This window comes from Pseudonaja textilis, chromosome 1, assembly GCF_049901715.1.
Source record: "Pseudonaja textilis isolate UNSWEBS1 chromosome 1, rPseTex1.2, whole genome shotgun sequence".
Lineage (NCBI taxonomy): Eukaryota > Metazoa > Chordata > Lepidosauria > Squamata > Elapidae > Pseudonaja > Pseudonaja textilis.
The window spans coordinates 245,758,647-245,774,894 of NC_141990.1; the positions used below are offsets into that span (position 1 = coordinate 245,758,647).

At 36.1% G+C, this 16,248-nt stretch overlaps 1 long non-coding RNA gene across 1 annotated transcript; it reads right to left on the reverse strand.

The window, feature by feature from the left end:
- Positions 1-5,068: 5,068 nt before the first annotated feature.
- On the reverse strand, positions 5,069-16,248 carry LOC148128136 (uncharacterized). Its single transcript, XR_015740915.1, has 4 exons — positions 16,020-16,248; positions 14,744-14,886; positions 13,459-13,591; positions 5,069-5,886 (listed from the first exon to the last, which is right to left on the reverse strand). It is a non-coding gene; the product is annotated as an uncharacterized LOC148128136 (long non-coding RNA).

Here is a 16,248-nt window from a genome sequence, read left to right on the forward strand (position 1 = left end):
TTTTACATCATTATTATATGGATCTTACTTCTCTTAACTACTTTTAATTTAGTCATTTTTAGTTTATTCTGCTCATTATAATATGCCTACATTTCTTTCTTTAAAATTATTATTAATCTTTTTCCAATGACAATGATTTTTCCACAATTTAAAAACACAATAAGCTGCCCAGAGTTAACTTAAGGTAAAGTGGCCTATAAATTTTATAAATAAAAGTAAGTAAAAGTACAAGATGTGACATCTTTTCTGTTCCTCAAAGAGTACAAACTGTCTAATTTATACTGTGTCTACAAGTGTCCACCAGCCAAAAATGAATATTTGTTTATAGAGAGTCAAATGTTTAAAAAAATGTAAAAAGAAATGTGTTTTAACTTGAAGCAATTTGTTAAAGCAGCCATATGTTAATGCAGCTTATTAAAGCAGCTATTTTTCAAGATGGCTGCCCACATAGATGCTGCGGCTGGCCTCTCCTTCTTTCAATAGTTAATGTCATTGCTCAGAAGATCATTGGTTGCCCTCTCCCCTCTTTGGAAGAGCTTTATAGCTCCCGCTGCCTTAAGAAAGTTCAAAACATTCTCAAAGATCCATCTCATCCTGGGCACCCTTTTTTTTTAACTATTACCATCTGGCAGATGGTACAGAATAATAAAAACAAGCAGAAATCTGGGTTTAGATTGATCTTGTCTGTATTATTCTGTGCTCTAAAATACGTATTCCAAATAATGTTCAAAGCATGTTCAACCGGAGCCCTGTTTATTGTAGTAAATTATTCTCTCTCCCCAAACCCAGAAACAGATATACTGTATCTCAGGGGTGTCAAACTCCATTTCATTGAGGGCCGCATCAGGATTATATTTGACCTCGGGTGTCCAGGGTGGGCATGGCCAAGGTGGCCCCGTTTTCAGTTGCGATGGCCTCCTGCAGCCCTCCTGCAAACTCCATTTTCATTGGCAGAGGCACTGCGAGCCGGTTCTTGGCTATTTCCAGGGTGGCCCCGCAGACCAGATCTAAGCACCCCATCCGGCCGCAGGCCTTGAGTTTGACACCCCTGCTGTATCTTATACAAAGTCAAATTTTAATTAAACTTATTTATTTGCCTATATAGAAGAGCCTGCATTGCTACTGCAATAATGTTACAAAAGTAAAATCAAGTTTTCCATAAGCACATCTAGACTATACAGTGTAATATATTTATTTTTGTACTCTTTGCTCTTTTTTCAGCAACACTACCAAATGTCAGCACCTCTAAGTGGAAAAGTGATGAAAGCAATGCACTGGGAAAACATTCCCAAGATTTTGCTTTGTAAAAAATATATTTAGATGGCTTCTAAAAGCAATTACTCTATTTTATTTTTATTCTAAAAAGAGGCAGAGAAGATCATTGTTTAAGGAATCTATATTTCAAGTATCCACAAAGAAAAGCAGTAGCAGCTGACAGTAGCATATAGTTTTACAGTCTAAGTAAAGCCAACCTGAGTTTTTTTTAAAAAAATAGATTAAGTGTTTTACAAGCTATTGCTTGCCTACGCTGGCCAGCTGAAGGCTTTAAATAATTTAATCCCTAGAGCAACTGCCAGCCCCAACTGGAATATTGAAAGAAGGACTGAATTCAGTTAGGATCCAAACAGGTGCTGCCTCACAATGGTTCCTTAATCTAGACACTGATAGGATTCTTATGACAGCCTTTTCCAGCTCAGTGCCTTCCTGTAACTCTGATAATTCCCATCCAGAGTCCATGAAATGAATGAGAAGGAAAATACAACTGATGCATTTTCAAATCAGCAAGGAACAAATCCAAATACCAGATTAGAATAGAATAATAAGAGTTGGAAGGGACCTTGTAGGTCATCTAAGCAGAAGACCCTATACCATTTCTGACAGATGCTGTCCAGTCTCTTCTTGAAAGCTTTCAGTGATGAAGCACCCACAACTTCTGAAGGCAAACTACTCCATTGGTTGATTATTCTCACTGTCAGGAAATTTTGCCTTATTTCTAGGTTGAACCTCCATCAGTTTCCATCCATTATTCCTTGTCTGGCCTTCGGGTGCTCTGGAAAATAGATTGACCCCCTTCTCTCTGTGATAACCCCTCAAATATTGGAAAACTACTATCATGTCACCCCTGGTACTTCTCTTCACTAGACTAGCATGCCCAGTTCTTGCAACCGTTCTTCATATGTTTAACTTCCAGTTCCTTAATCATCTTTGTTGTTCTTCTCTGCACTGTTTCTAGAGTCTCAACATCTTTTTTATAGTATGGTAACAAAAACTGGATGCAGTACTCTAGGTGTGTAGTAAGGCACAAGGCTAGAAACTAGGAGATGTGAGTTCTAGTCCCACTCTAGGCATGAAAACTGACTAGGTGACTTTACCCAATCACTCTTAGCCCAACTCACCTCACATGGTTATTATTGTGGGATAAAATGAGGAGGAAGGTGTATTGAGTATGTTCACCACTTTGATTTATTTACAAAAATAATAAAGGCAGAATTTTAAAAAAATCTAAAAAAAATGTGTGCATCTGAGCATGTAAAAAATGCCTTCCACAATCTGAATATTCCTCTTTCCATCTTCCCTCTATTCTTCCCCTTCTCTTTTTCTCTGTCTACATACTGTTCTCAAATTTCTCACTAACTGCCTGGATTAGAAGTGGCTAATCCCAAGAACAACTGATGACTGATTAGGTTTATTATGAAGTCAGTTAAAGCAGCAACAAAAAAAGTGTAATGCCAATTCTATTTTTAAATGAGAAGAAAGAGAGAGAGAGAAAGAAAAAGACTTTGTCTATAAATGAGAAGATTTTTGTATTTTTTTGACAAGATTAACTTGCTTGTATCTGGAAACTGTTTATAAATAACTAATAGCCCCATGATGGTGAACCTATGGCACCTGTGCCACAGGTGGCCTGCAGAGCCATTTGTGCCAGCATGCGAGCTTCAGGCACTTACCTCACTGCGCATGCATGCACCTCGCAGCTGATTTTCGACTGGTTTGAGGCCTTTTCCGGCCTCTGAAAGACTTGAGGAAGGCTTCTGCAGGCTTTGCAGGCTGAAAACTAGCCCCATTTCATCACTTCCTGTTTTTCCAAAAATACTGGAAGTGATGAAACAGGCCTAGTTTTCAGCCTGCAAAGCCTTCAGAAGCCTTCCTTAAGCCTCTGGGAGGCCGAAAAAGGCCTCAAACTGGCCCAAAATCACAGTACAGGTAAGGGTGGGGCAGGGGGGTGGGTACGTGCATGCGTGCATGCATAGGAGGCATGGGGGCACATGCATTGCCTTCTGGGTGCTGGCACGCGAGCATAAGTGTGCAAGTGCGTGCACAATTTTTGACAGGAACCCAAAAAGGTTAGCCACCACTGTATTAGCCTCTTTGTCAATATGAAAACCAGCTCTTATAATGATGCTTCTATAATTTGAAGACAGCCTCTTATTTTCCTTCTGGGCAACTCCTCCCTATTGAAACAACCAAAATAATTTTTTAATAAAGAGGTTTTGATCAGCAAAGATATTTTTTAGGATTGGCACTAGCTTCTCAAAAATGGTGAATATCCTCTAGGGGACGAAACTTACCACAAGAATTTGGAATGCTTATAAAACTTCTCACAAGCTCACACGGTGCTGATTTAACTAAGCAATTTTTTTTCTCATTTAATTTTCGTTTCTCTTAATGTAGAAAGTAAGGAAGATAACATTGACAGATCATCAAAAACACTTACTGAGGCAAAAGGAATGGTCTGTTTTTAAGGCCTTCAGTAAGATAAAATTCGGAAGCAGCCCAGGCAGATACTTCTCTAATTCACTGAAATATAAGGAGGATGGGCTACAACACAATCAGATCTGCAAGTTTCTATTATTATCCCCAATTTCAATAAAAATAGTTTTATTTGAGGTTGCTTTCCTGATCTAGTCTGCCTAGTGGGACTAACATTTATCTTGGTAAATCACAAAATAAGGAGATAGATGTTTTATATTGTTAGTCAAAATATTTTCAATGTCCTTGCTCCAATCACTATTCTGCACTAGGAAATCTTTATCTTGATTCCTAGTCTCTTTCCCTAAATACTACCATCTGATGGATGCCTTCTCCATGAAAACCCCTACTCTATGGAACACTCTGCCCAATGTTCGGCAGGCCTTCACCCTATTAGCTTTCCATAAGTCTTTGAAGACTTGGCTTTTCCCGCAAGCACTGGGAGAAGACCAACACTTTAGAACTTTGATGTGGCACCTGTTTTCTCTTGTTTTAATTAGTTTGGTTTTATAGTTTTAATGAGATTTTACAAGTTTAGGTCTTTAGGAGCCACCCAGAGTTGGTTGAAAGATGGGCAGCTACAAAAATGTTTTAAATAAAATAATTAAATCCTGCCTTCTATAACTGACAGCCCTAGGGGCTAGAAAGGAATCTATGCTCAGCAACAGCAGAACCCATACGTCTGGGTTTAGATAAACAACCCTCACTGAACCTTCTCCCTTCCCTTTCTTCTGGAATAGGGAAAACTGTACCCACAGCCACCAGTTATATGTCCTTTCTTGCTTAGGAGAAAAAGCATTGCAGTTCTGCCACAACAGCCATCAACTAGACATGCTGGTATACTTAAAAATGACTTATTTCATCCACCTAAACCACTTTGGATGGTTTTTCATAAGAGCAGATGTCAGATCTAAGGCTTTTTTCATGGCAACATTTGTCACTGTGCCAAGCCTTCAGACCACCAACCATCTGTTCCCTCCTCTCTAGTACCCAAAGAGGCTTTTGGATACAGTATCGTTGGGCTTTAAACAGAAGTGCCCTATATCAAAGACTTGAATTCTTCCATTCGGTGAAAGTTGATTTCTTCTCTAAAATGGGTCTTTTCATTCGTTCTTGTGCTGCTCTCTTCTCTCCCCCAGAACAGCTTTTTTTAATTTCTGACAAGAGGCCAACAATTCATAGCATATTTTGAGGAAGCTCAGTTTCAACTGTGGGATATAAACCTCCATATATCATCTGCTTACTTTCCACAGTCAAACGAAGAAGAGAAATTTCACCATGAAGCAATAAGTTACTGGGATACATAACCTGGTTTCTTTTTAAAAAAAATTTTATTGGTTTTTAAGACGAACATAGACAAACAAAACATAAAAACATTAAGCCATCTTCCATATATATACATACAGTGTGCCGGTTGGTTTACAAATTGTTTTGTGCTTCCATTTCATAGTCTTCAATTACAGTTGCGTTGTATATATTCTCATATTTTCAATCAAGTATTAAATATATTAATATCATTGTTCATCAATCATTTGACTATACTTTTATTCATTCATGTTTTACGAAATAATCATATTTTACTTATTGTTTTGTGCCAGTTCATATTATCTCAAATCTATCCTACAATCATTTTGTAGATGTAATAAGAATACATCTTTATATATTTATTATTTTCTAAGAATCTACATATTTCATTACCATGTTTTATTTTCTAACCATTGATAGAATAGATCCCAGATTTTATAAAATTGTTTATCATCTTGTTCTCTGATTTCAGATGTCAATCTACTCATTTCAGCACATTCCAATATTTTCTTAATGATTTCCTCCTGTGATGGCATTTTCTCATTTTTAGCAAATACAATCCTAGCCGCTGTTAATACATTTACAATCAGATATTTCAATTCTTTACTATATATTTCAGGTAAAATTCCCAATAAAAATATCTCTGGTTTCAAATCTATGTGCTTTTTTGTCATTTTTTCCAACCATGTGTGGATTTTAGTCCAGTATTTTTTAGCATCCGCACAAGTCCACCACATATGGTAATATGAGCCAGGTGTCTGATGACATTTCCAACATTTTTCCGATTTGTTCTTGAACATTCTTGATATTCTTGTCGGGGTAAAATGCCACCTGTAAAAAAAACATCTTATACAAATTTTCTTTATATGCTGTTGACATTGACATTTTATAATTTTGAAACCACAACTTTTGCCATTTCTCTAGATCAATCCCATATCCAAAATTCTTCTCCCAAGCAATCATTGTTTCTTTAACTTGTTCTTCTTCTAGTTTAATTTCTAATAAATATCCATACAATTTTTAATCACCTTTTTATCAGTACCTGTCAAAATCTTATCTAAATCAGTCAGTTTATCATAGAAACCTTCTGTTTTAGAGTCTTTATCATACCCTGAATGTATTTGCGCAAATGAAAACCAATTCATCTTTATACCTTGTTCCTCTAATTTTTGTATAGATTTAAGTTCACCCTTTTCATTCAATATTTCACCATATCTAACTGTTTGTTCCTTTTTATATATTATAGGATAAGAAAATGCTTCAATAGTTGATAGCCAGACTGGAATTTTCAAATCGCATTGTCTTTTAGTCTTCTCCCAGTTTAACCACAGAGACTCCTGTATATAATGTCTTCTAAAATACCCCTGTGATTTAGTTTCTTTATACCATAGAAAAGCATGCCATCTCAACAAAAGATCATGTCCTTCTAATGTCAACAATCTAGTGTTTCTTAATGTTATCCATTCCTTAACCCACATCAAATTTATAGCTTGGTAATACAACTCCCAATTAGGCAAACCAAATCCTCCTCTTATTCTAGCATCTTGAAAAGGCTTTAGCTTTATTCTCGCTTTCTTTCCTTGCCATATATATTTCAACACAGTTTTATTTAAATCTTCAAAGTAATCTTTTCCAAGCCTAATTGGAATTGTTTGAAACAAATATAAAATTCTGGATAGTATATTCATCTTGATTGTTGATATTCTCCCTATTAATGACAGTTGTAAATTTTCCCATTTCGCCAAATCTAATGCTATCTGCTGCTTAAGTTTGATATAATTATTCTCTTTTAGTGTACTGCATCTTGCTGTCAAATGTATCCCCAAATACTTAATCTTATTTGTGACCTGAATTTTCAATAGATCCGCCAGTTCTTCCTTTTGTCTTGATAGCATATTCTTTGTCAAGATCTTTGTCTTATCTTTGTTTATTTTCAAACCAGCCACTTTTCCATATGCCTCTATCTTTTCTATCAATTTTGATGCTGTTTCTAGTGGGTCTTCTAAAATGAAAACCAGATCATCTGCAAATGCTTGCAACTTAAATTCCTGTTTAATTTTCATCCCTTTTATATCTTTTTCTTTTCTAATATTTCTGTTTAGCACTTCCAAGGTTAACACAAACAGAGGTGATAGTGGGCACTCTTGTCTTGTTCCTTTTCTTATATCAATAGAGTCTGTCAGTTCTCCCTCTATCATTACCTTTGCCGTTTGCTTATGATATATACCTTCTATTGCTTGAATAATTTTTTTAGCAAAGCCCATCTGTTCCAGTTGTAATAAAATGAATTGCCAATTCACATTATCAAATGCCTTCTGTGCATCTAAAAAATATCAAAGCCATTTGTTTTTCAGGGTATGCCTCATAGTATTCCAAAGTGTCCAAGATTACTCTCATATTATCCTTAATTTGTCTCTTTGGCAGAAATCCATTTTGATCAGGATGGATAAAATTGTTTAAGTATTTTTTAAGTCTTTCTGCCAACATTGAAGCAAAAATTTTATAATCTGTGTTTAGTAAGGAAATTGGTCTATAGTTCTTGATTTGTAATGGATCAGCCTCCTCTTTTGCGATGAGTGTAATATAAGCTTCTGACCATTATTTAGGTATCCTCTTCTTTAACATAACTTCATTCATAACTTCTAGCAATGGAAGGTTCAACAATTCTTGTAGTGTTTTATAAAATTCTGCCGGAAGTCCATCTGGGCCTGGTGCCTTTCCATTATTTTGCTTCTTGAGTGCTTCAGTTAACTCCATCATTGTGATATTGCTTTCTAACATTGTTTCAATCTCTTTAGGTATTTGAGGTAAATTAGCATTCTGTAAGTACTGTTTAACTCTTTCCTCATCAATATTCTCTTGTGTGTATAGTTTCCCATAATAGTCTCGTATGATTTCCTTGTTCTCTTTACTACCATAGCAAACTTGGCCTTGGTCATCTATTAATTGCAATATTTTCCTTGATTCTTTCTCCTTTCTTAATTTATATGCTAACCATCTACCTGGTTTATTTGCATCTTCAAAATAGTTCTGTTTAGTACCTCTGATTTTCTGTGCTAATTCTTCTTTTTCTATTAGACCCATTTTATGTTTGATTATATCCATTTTTAACTTAATGTCCTTTTTCTGTGGCATTTTCTGTAGCTCTTTTTCAAGTCCTTTATACTCATCCTCTAATGCTTTAGAGGCTAGTCTTTTCATGGTATTTCGTTTCCTTGTATAGTCTATTATCAAGCCTCTGGCATATGCCTTCATTGTATCCCATACATTCTGGATTGATGTATCTTCTTTTTTGTTTTCTCTAAAGAAGAAAGCCAGTTCTTTCTTCATCCACTGTGTGAAGTCTTTTTCCTTTAATATAGTATTATTTAATGTCCATCTAGATCTTTTTCTTTGTCTTTTCCATTTAACTGTCATTGGATTGTGATCTGCCCAAGTACTCGTTTCAATATTTATTTCTTGAATATTAGCTAACAATTCTGTTGACATCCATATCATATCTATTCTGGACCATGATAAATGTCTATTTGAGTAGAAGGTATATAGTTTAGTTTTAGCATTTCTTTCTCTCCATCTATCTTTTAAATTTATTTCATCTACCATTTAAAACAAAGATTTAGGGAGAGTCTTTCTGTTTTACTTTGTTATTTTCTGTGTTGTATAGTCCAGTTTATTATCTACAATTCCATTAAAATCTCCCATCATAACTATATTAGCATAGTCCAGTTCAATTATTTTCATGTGTAATTTTTTATAAAATTCTTCTTGATTGTCATTCGAGGCATAGATTGCAATCAGGAGTGTTTTCATATTATTATCCATTATTTCCACCATTAGTGTTCTTCCATCGTCATCAGTATAGATCAATTTCACTGGGATAATATCTTTAATGTATAAAACCACTCCTCTTTTCTTGCATTGTGTTAAAGAAGTAAATATTTTCCCTAATTTTGGCTGTATCAACAGTTGTTCATGTTGCTTTTTGATATGTACTTCTTGTAGGCAGATTATATCAAATTTTAATTTCTCTAACTTATGGAAAGTTTTCCTTCTTTTAACAGCTGAGTTAAGTCCATTTATATTAATTGTAATCAGTTTTTTCTCTTCCATGATTATATTTTGTAGTTAGGTTTAGCAGCTCTCGTAGATCTTGGTTCACGTTGTTCTTTGGCTTCCACATTTCCACCTACTGAACCTTCTGCTTTTTCAGTCGCCATTTGGCAGTCCTCTTGGAATTCAATTAGTGAGATTTCTTTTTCTGCCTCTTCCTCTTTCCCTCCAAAAAATTCTGTGTAAAATGATTCAGCTTTCTCAATTGAGTCAATTCTATGTCTCTGTTCTTGCCATGTGAACATTAAACCTTCTGGAATCAGCCATCTACAATTCACCTCTTTTTAAAGTAGCATTTTGGTCAAAAATCAGTATTCGCTTCTCATCTCTCTCACTCTTCTGGGTACTTGTTTCAGAACCACAATCTCCTTGTCTTTATATTTCAGTGTTTTCTCTCTTGCCACTTGCAATATTTGCGTTTTAATAGCTTTCTTTGTAAATCTGATGTGAACTTCTCTTGGTAAGCTATTTCTCATTGCATATCTTGTGAAGACTTGATAAACCTCATCTATTCCATCCATCATCTTCTCTTTAGTTATTTCCAAAGCTTCAGCCAAAATTTCTATCATTATCTCAGCTAGGTTTTGTCCTTTTTCTTCCTCTATGTTTTGGAATCTGAGATAGAATTCTGATCTGTCCATCTCCCATCTCAGCATCCTACTATTCTCTTGTTCAACCAGAGTTAATCTGCTATCAATGTCTCCAATCTTATATCTTTATCTTCTTCAATTTTTTTGGAATCTCTCATCATACTTCAACATCATTTGTTGAATGTTCTCCACTTTTTCATCGGTTTTCCCTGTTCTTTGTTCAATGTTCTCTGTTCTTTGTTCAATATTCTGTTCTTATTTGAATATTTTGAATTCCTTGCATAATCATCTGCAGGGTCACTTTTTCCTGTTCCTTTTCTTGCTGTAACATTGTCTGTATTGAACGTTGTCCTCCAGATGGTGAAGAGGAAGAAGTAAAAGTTGAGGAACCAGGGGCTGTTAGTTTCCTACTCATTTCAAAGAATTCAAAATCTTCAGGTTCTTCTAGACCTTAATCCACTTGTGAAATAACCAATTGCAATTCCAAATAAAAATAGTAGGAAAAAAGAAACTAAATAGTAGTAGTAGTAGTAGTAGTAGTAGTAGTAGTAGTATAATATAATAAATTTTCTTCCGGTTCTTGTGTACCTTAATCCAATCGATTGGCTAGATAGCAGTAAAAACTCAAAAATGGAAGAAAAAAGCATAAACACACACAAAAAAGAAAAAACTGTTAAATCCTGAAAAAGGCAGAAAAGTAAAAGGTAAAAAAACTAAAAAGGTGAAAAAAAGTTCTTCAGGTTCTTCAACACCTTAATCCAATTAAGAGGTTTCAGGCATAAAAGGATGTATAAGAAAAGAAAGAAAGCCACAAAAAAAAACCCAATATGTAAGGTAAATAGAGAAAAAAATACAGGGGAGGGAGAGAGAAAAAAGAAAAGAGGCTCCTCCCTTAAAAATTAAGGAAAGAAATCATTAATACTAAAGCTTTTCCTTTAAAATAAAAGGTAAACATAAAAATTTGACTTCAAAAGACAAAAGGAAAGACAAAAATCAAGTTCCAAAAGGCCAAAAATCCAAATAGCTATTACGAAAAGTAAACTAGTAAGGAGGGGGTTTGTTAAAGTAGGAAATAGCACAGCTTAAAAAAAAAAAAAAGAGCACACTGCACCTTGTTTGATTGTCCAAGGCTTTTGTTAAAATTTATAACTCTTTTCCAGAGTCTTACCACCCTTTTTTTTTCTATAAGCTTCAACACCAGACTCCAGCTGTTGATAGAAATCCAGAGAAGCACCTGCAATAATACTCTCCCATGCTCTTCCCTCTATCTTATCAAACAGGCAATGTCCTTGAAAAGAAGTCTCAGTTCTTTCTCAGCTTTGTCTGGTCAAGAAAAAAAAAATATTTCCAAGCCTCTAGTTGGCAGTGTTACAAAGTTTCTTTTGCTTTCACTTTCCCCCTCCTTTTCCAAACAAAATATAATGAAAATTAAAAGGGGGAAAAGATATTTAAAAAGATGACTAAATGGGAGTCTCTAGCCTAAAATATTATAAAGTCAAAAAGGAAGAAAGAATAGCTGGAAGAAGAAAAAACCAGTCCAGTTTCAAAATATAAAATCATGTATAGAAAATCCAGCAATGAGAAAAAAATAAAAATAAAAATATTACTTTGACATTTCTGTTTAAAATCGCCGCTTAATCACTTGTCAAAACTTTTACAGATTCCTTAGGGTGTCCTATCAAATCTTAAAATAAAGAAAAAGTTCTCACCAAACCGGCACACTTTCTTTTTCCATTCTCTTTCGTTTCGGAGCTGTCCCAACTTCAGCAGCTTTAATTGCTGCTTCTTTGCCGCTGGCAAAAAGAGCTTCTCCTGGATCTACCAGGGACTTTGCAGTATCCCTGGGATCAACAGGATGCGCTCTTTACATTCACCATTTCTTCGGGACAGTTTAGATCCAATTGGATCGTCCAGGAGCAAAGATATCAGTAGCGATCTCAGACCTCCAAGATCGCATGCCGTATTGTCACAATGCCAGCTCCGCCCTCCCCCATCGAAATTGTTGAATAGCACATAACTTGGTTTCTGACTATGACTGAATTTTCTTATAAGATCATGTCTCAAGTCAGGTATCATCATTTCAGGCCATCATCACCACCACTCATGCCTGCTGACAGTTTTTCAGTTTTTCCCTGTTCCACAGATCTCTAGATATTCCAAGTTATCATATTGTCTCTCCTCAAGGATCAAACAGGATTGTACAATGGCTTCCTACAAACACACTGCTACAAACTGTATATCTGTATATAAGGATTGTACCATGGCCTCCTACAACCACGCTGCTGACCATGCTTATGATGTTGGAGTTCATTTATGGCTCCCTACTAACATATTTGGACCACTTTGTTATGTGGGAATAGAGAGGTTTATTGTGTGTCTCAATTGCTAAATGTCACTATATGATCCTTCCAATTATTAATTAATTCAGAAGGGTAGGAGAAGCAGCCTAGAATCCTAATTTCCACTACAGCAGGTTGAGAGCTGAACTATGGAGTAAATTTATGGAGACCTGTAATTTATTCCCAAGCCTATATATAAATTTTGACATAATTGTACTCTCACTTTATTTTTTATGAATAACAAAGATTTTCAAACACACAATCTGACAATATTTACAAAATAATACAGAAGGAAATTAAAGCTTGATCTGTGCTAGGACTTATTTCCAGACTTTTCAGTTAACAACACAACTATATCTTAGAATTTATTGAACACCACAATCTATGTACAGAATAAATACTTTTTTTTTAATCACTGAGGCTTAAATCCTAACCCTAATCCTTTTAACTTCTTGAATGAACATTAATTGGAAATACCTGGACAATTCCAATAAGCTCTGAATGTTTTTCTCTGGCATAGTGCTCTTGAGGTTTTTTATACAGATAGTTTCCATGAACACCATCTTTGATGTGCAATGTCATGTTTTACTTTAGATTACTGATAAAACTTCAATATTACTTTCCAATCTGATCCTTTGATCTTTCATTATTGGTAGCAACCTGGTCCAATTAATAAAAGAAAAGCTTCAATTCCACTTTCCCAGGTATGGAAAAGTGAGAAATCAATTTCAACTACTGGAAAATGCCATTGTCTAACATCCACACTTAATACGTGCTATTCTTTCTAAGACCATGGTTTATTCTGGTGTGTGCTAATTACCTATGATATTTTGGTCTGCTGGTTATCTATAAAGGTGGCCTGTTGACCTATTGCACTATAAATGACTCTTTTATTTCTTTTCAAATCAGGATTTCTCTACTTAAGAAATATTTTAGACTGTCCACTTCTGCTTTACCAGTCCTGGCAACTACACCTACGTAGTTAATAAGCTTTATCAATATAAAGATTTTATATCCAGTAATCCACCAATCTGTTTTCCAATTGACATAAGAGGAGAAAGTCTACTGCTTTTGATACAGGGGTCGGCTTCAAAAATTTTAGCAATGGGTTCTCTGCCCGGTTGCTGGGTCGGCATGGCCATAATGGGCGTGGCCTAGTCAGCCTCCTGCACCATGGCCGGGGGGCATTTTTGCCTTCCCTGGGGTCCGGAGGCTTTCCTTGAACCTCCAGGAGGGTGAAAATGGCCTCCCTGGGCTCCAGAGGATCTCTGGAAGCTAGAAATAGGCCCATTTCCAGCCTTCCCGGACTTCTGGGAGATCTGTTTTTCGTCCTCCCTGAGCCTCCATACGCGCCCTGCACTTACCTGTATCCAAAATGGGCTGCATGGGGATGAGTGGGGGAAGGGCCAGCCAGGAGTGGGATTTTGGAGTTCTCCGAACTGTGTAGAATCTTAGCTAGAGTCTCCCAACCGCCTGCGAACCCCCAGTAGTCCATCCCTGATTTGACAGCAATGAGAAGCATAAGATGAGCAAGGTTCTCACACTGCACTAGCCCAATTTAGTACAATATATTTCATCACAAAACTGTAGGTCTGCCAATTGCATAATTTACCTCTGCCCTATTTCAGACTCTTCAGCAACTGAATAAATATGACTTTGGGAATGGATGACCTACTACAGAAAAGCAGGGTCAGTAGCAAGATAACAACACATAATACACACTTGTGGGCATTACTCATCCCATTCTGGGGCTATTGGGAATGAGTTCTATTTAGTATGAGGTTGGCCTCATTTTTCCATCAGGTGCTTCATGTTACACATTTCATAATCTTTGCTAAAAGCCATGTCTTCTGGCTTTATCATTTGGAAAGCATTCTCCAAGCGCTCACAGAAAATGTGAGCTCTCCCAGATCTAGGTGGTGTAGGAATGGATTATTAGAGTACAAAGTGTAATCTGGAAAGAATCCAAGATCGGTGATGTAGTTTTGCAGGCTTGTTTACAAAAACCAAGGCTCAGGTTTGAGGATTCTGAACAGACATAAAAGTTATTTGAGTACTGAATTTGAAACCCAAAGAATGTGGGCCATTTTTGGCAGCAGGAAACAAGTAGGCCAGAGGCTCCAACACTGACAAGTATGCTGAACAGGAAAGGACATATAAAAATAAATAATTGTTTTCATTGCTAGGAGGGAAAGAGATTGGGAAAACTGGACAAGGGAACACATAAACTGAAACCAAACTTTTTCCACTGGGAAATAAGTCCCTGGGTGCAGTATTAAAACAGTTTTTCTTTGAAAAAGTTATCACTGCCAGGGTGATGGCAGTTTGTTTATTAATCACATTTGTAAGAGCACTGCGATCCCAAAAAACTGTCAATGGTTCACAAGATTAAATCTTGTGATGGGGCTGGGATATTCAAGGTTCCAACTCTCAAATGGTATCAACTGGATCCAGGAGATGCGTTTTCTCTGTTGCCATACCTGCTGTATGAAGTCCATCCCCTAGGTCTCATTAGATTCCCAGGTAGAACGAATGTGAAGTCATGTAAGCTAGGTAGTCCTTCTGCAGAGTTCTAAAGGATGTTCACTTTAAGAACAAGTATCCTCCCTCTCCTTCCCTCCCCAAACAAGTAAAAACAAGCAGATTTACCTAAAAGAGTTTTCTTTGTACTGGCAGATCCACAAAGATCACAGTCTAATCATGTCTTTTAGTGGGAGCAATTTCTTCATTTTTCTGTCCCACAGCCATCTCAGTGTGAGCCTATTCCAGCACTGCCAACACATATCTCTTCTCTACAAGGTAATCATGTTAAACATTAAAACCCAGCTCATTTTTTCTCTAAAAAGCCTTTGGAACAGCCTCTTAGTGCTAGACCCTAACTAGACTGAAGATGGTGTTATCTAAGGTAATTACGTATTTTTCCATTTATTCCTGCTTCTATTCCCCTCCTTTTCATCAACTTTCCTTGCATGTATTTTTAGACTGTAAGTCTCTTGAATAAGGACCTATCAAGCCTGTTATTTGGAAAGCACAGCATACAGATGAAGAGTAAAGTACATAGTTGGTGCTTGAATGCACACTCCTTACCTTGATGCCTCTACAGCCTCACCTCCCCTACTTTGTTGAAATGGGACAACCCTGATCTTCAGTTATCTTAATTGCCATTTTGGAAAGGCAATTAACGCAAAACATTATAATGCCTGCAAGGAATAGGTCCGCTGAGATACTGCTATACCCAAATAAAAGCAAATTTGTTTAGCAAATTACACCCAAAATCTAAGCATATAGCCTTCCCCCAAATATATCCCTATAGCTACTAGGAGCGAAGATTAACTCTAATATGCTTTTCTTACCACAGTGTAAATATACAACTCAGAGTAAAACCATAGTTCTTGCCTGAGTGTCTGAAACAAATGTGCACGATATATGAAGGTGGAAAATCTATGAAAATGACTTGATAGAAAACCACTGTTCTCACCTGGAAATCTGAATTGAAGGTCAAAGTAATACCTACAGTAGAATTTTTTAACTTGAAAGTTATTGTTGAAGAAGCTACAGTATTAATATTTTCGTTCCTGATCTATTGTAAGTCATACTTACCTATCCAATGTGTTCTTCACATTGCAAATATGTATTTTATTTTTGTTCATAAAAAAAAGAGAACAAGAAGAAAGAAATTAAGTCTAAAAGTAGCTTTGCTTCCCATCATTGTTTTTTTGCAATTTTCCTCAAACTATCTTTAGACATGTTAGACTGGCTATTTGATATTCTAGCCAACTACTTTTTAGCTTGGTATGTTTTGCAAGCCCAACCAGTATGATTTGTTCATTGTCCAATAAGTGTATGAAGTTTTGTGCTAAAGAAAAAAAAAATCAAAATTGTATGTAATGGGCACATAGGCTCAAAGAAACTTTTTCATACTTACCAAGCAAACAGGTATTATACCACGGTATTTCCCACAGTCATTATTTTTCTTTCTGTGTGTGCTCTTTGAAGTAGAAGAAGGATGTGAACAAATAAGGCTTCCAGAGTTTGCAGTTGCTTCCAAAGTTGTTACTTAGACAAATCTTCCATGTACAGCACACTGAATGCCTGGTGTTTGTTGCCTATTAAGATACTTACTAAACTGGTAGCTTCTCAATCTAGCACCTTAT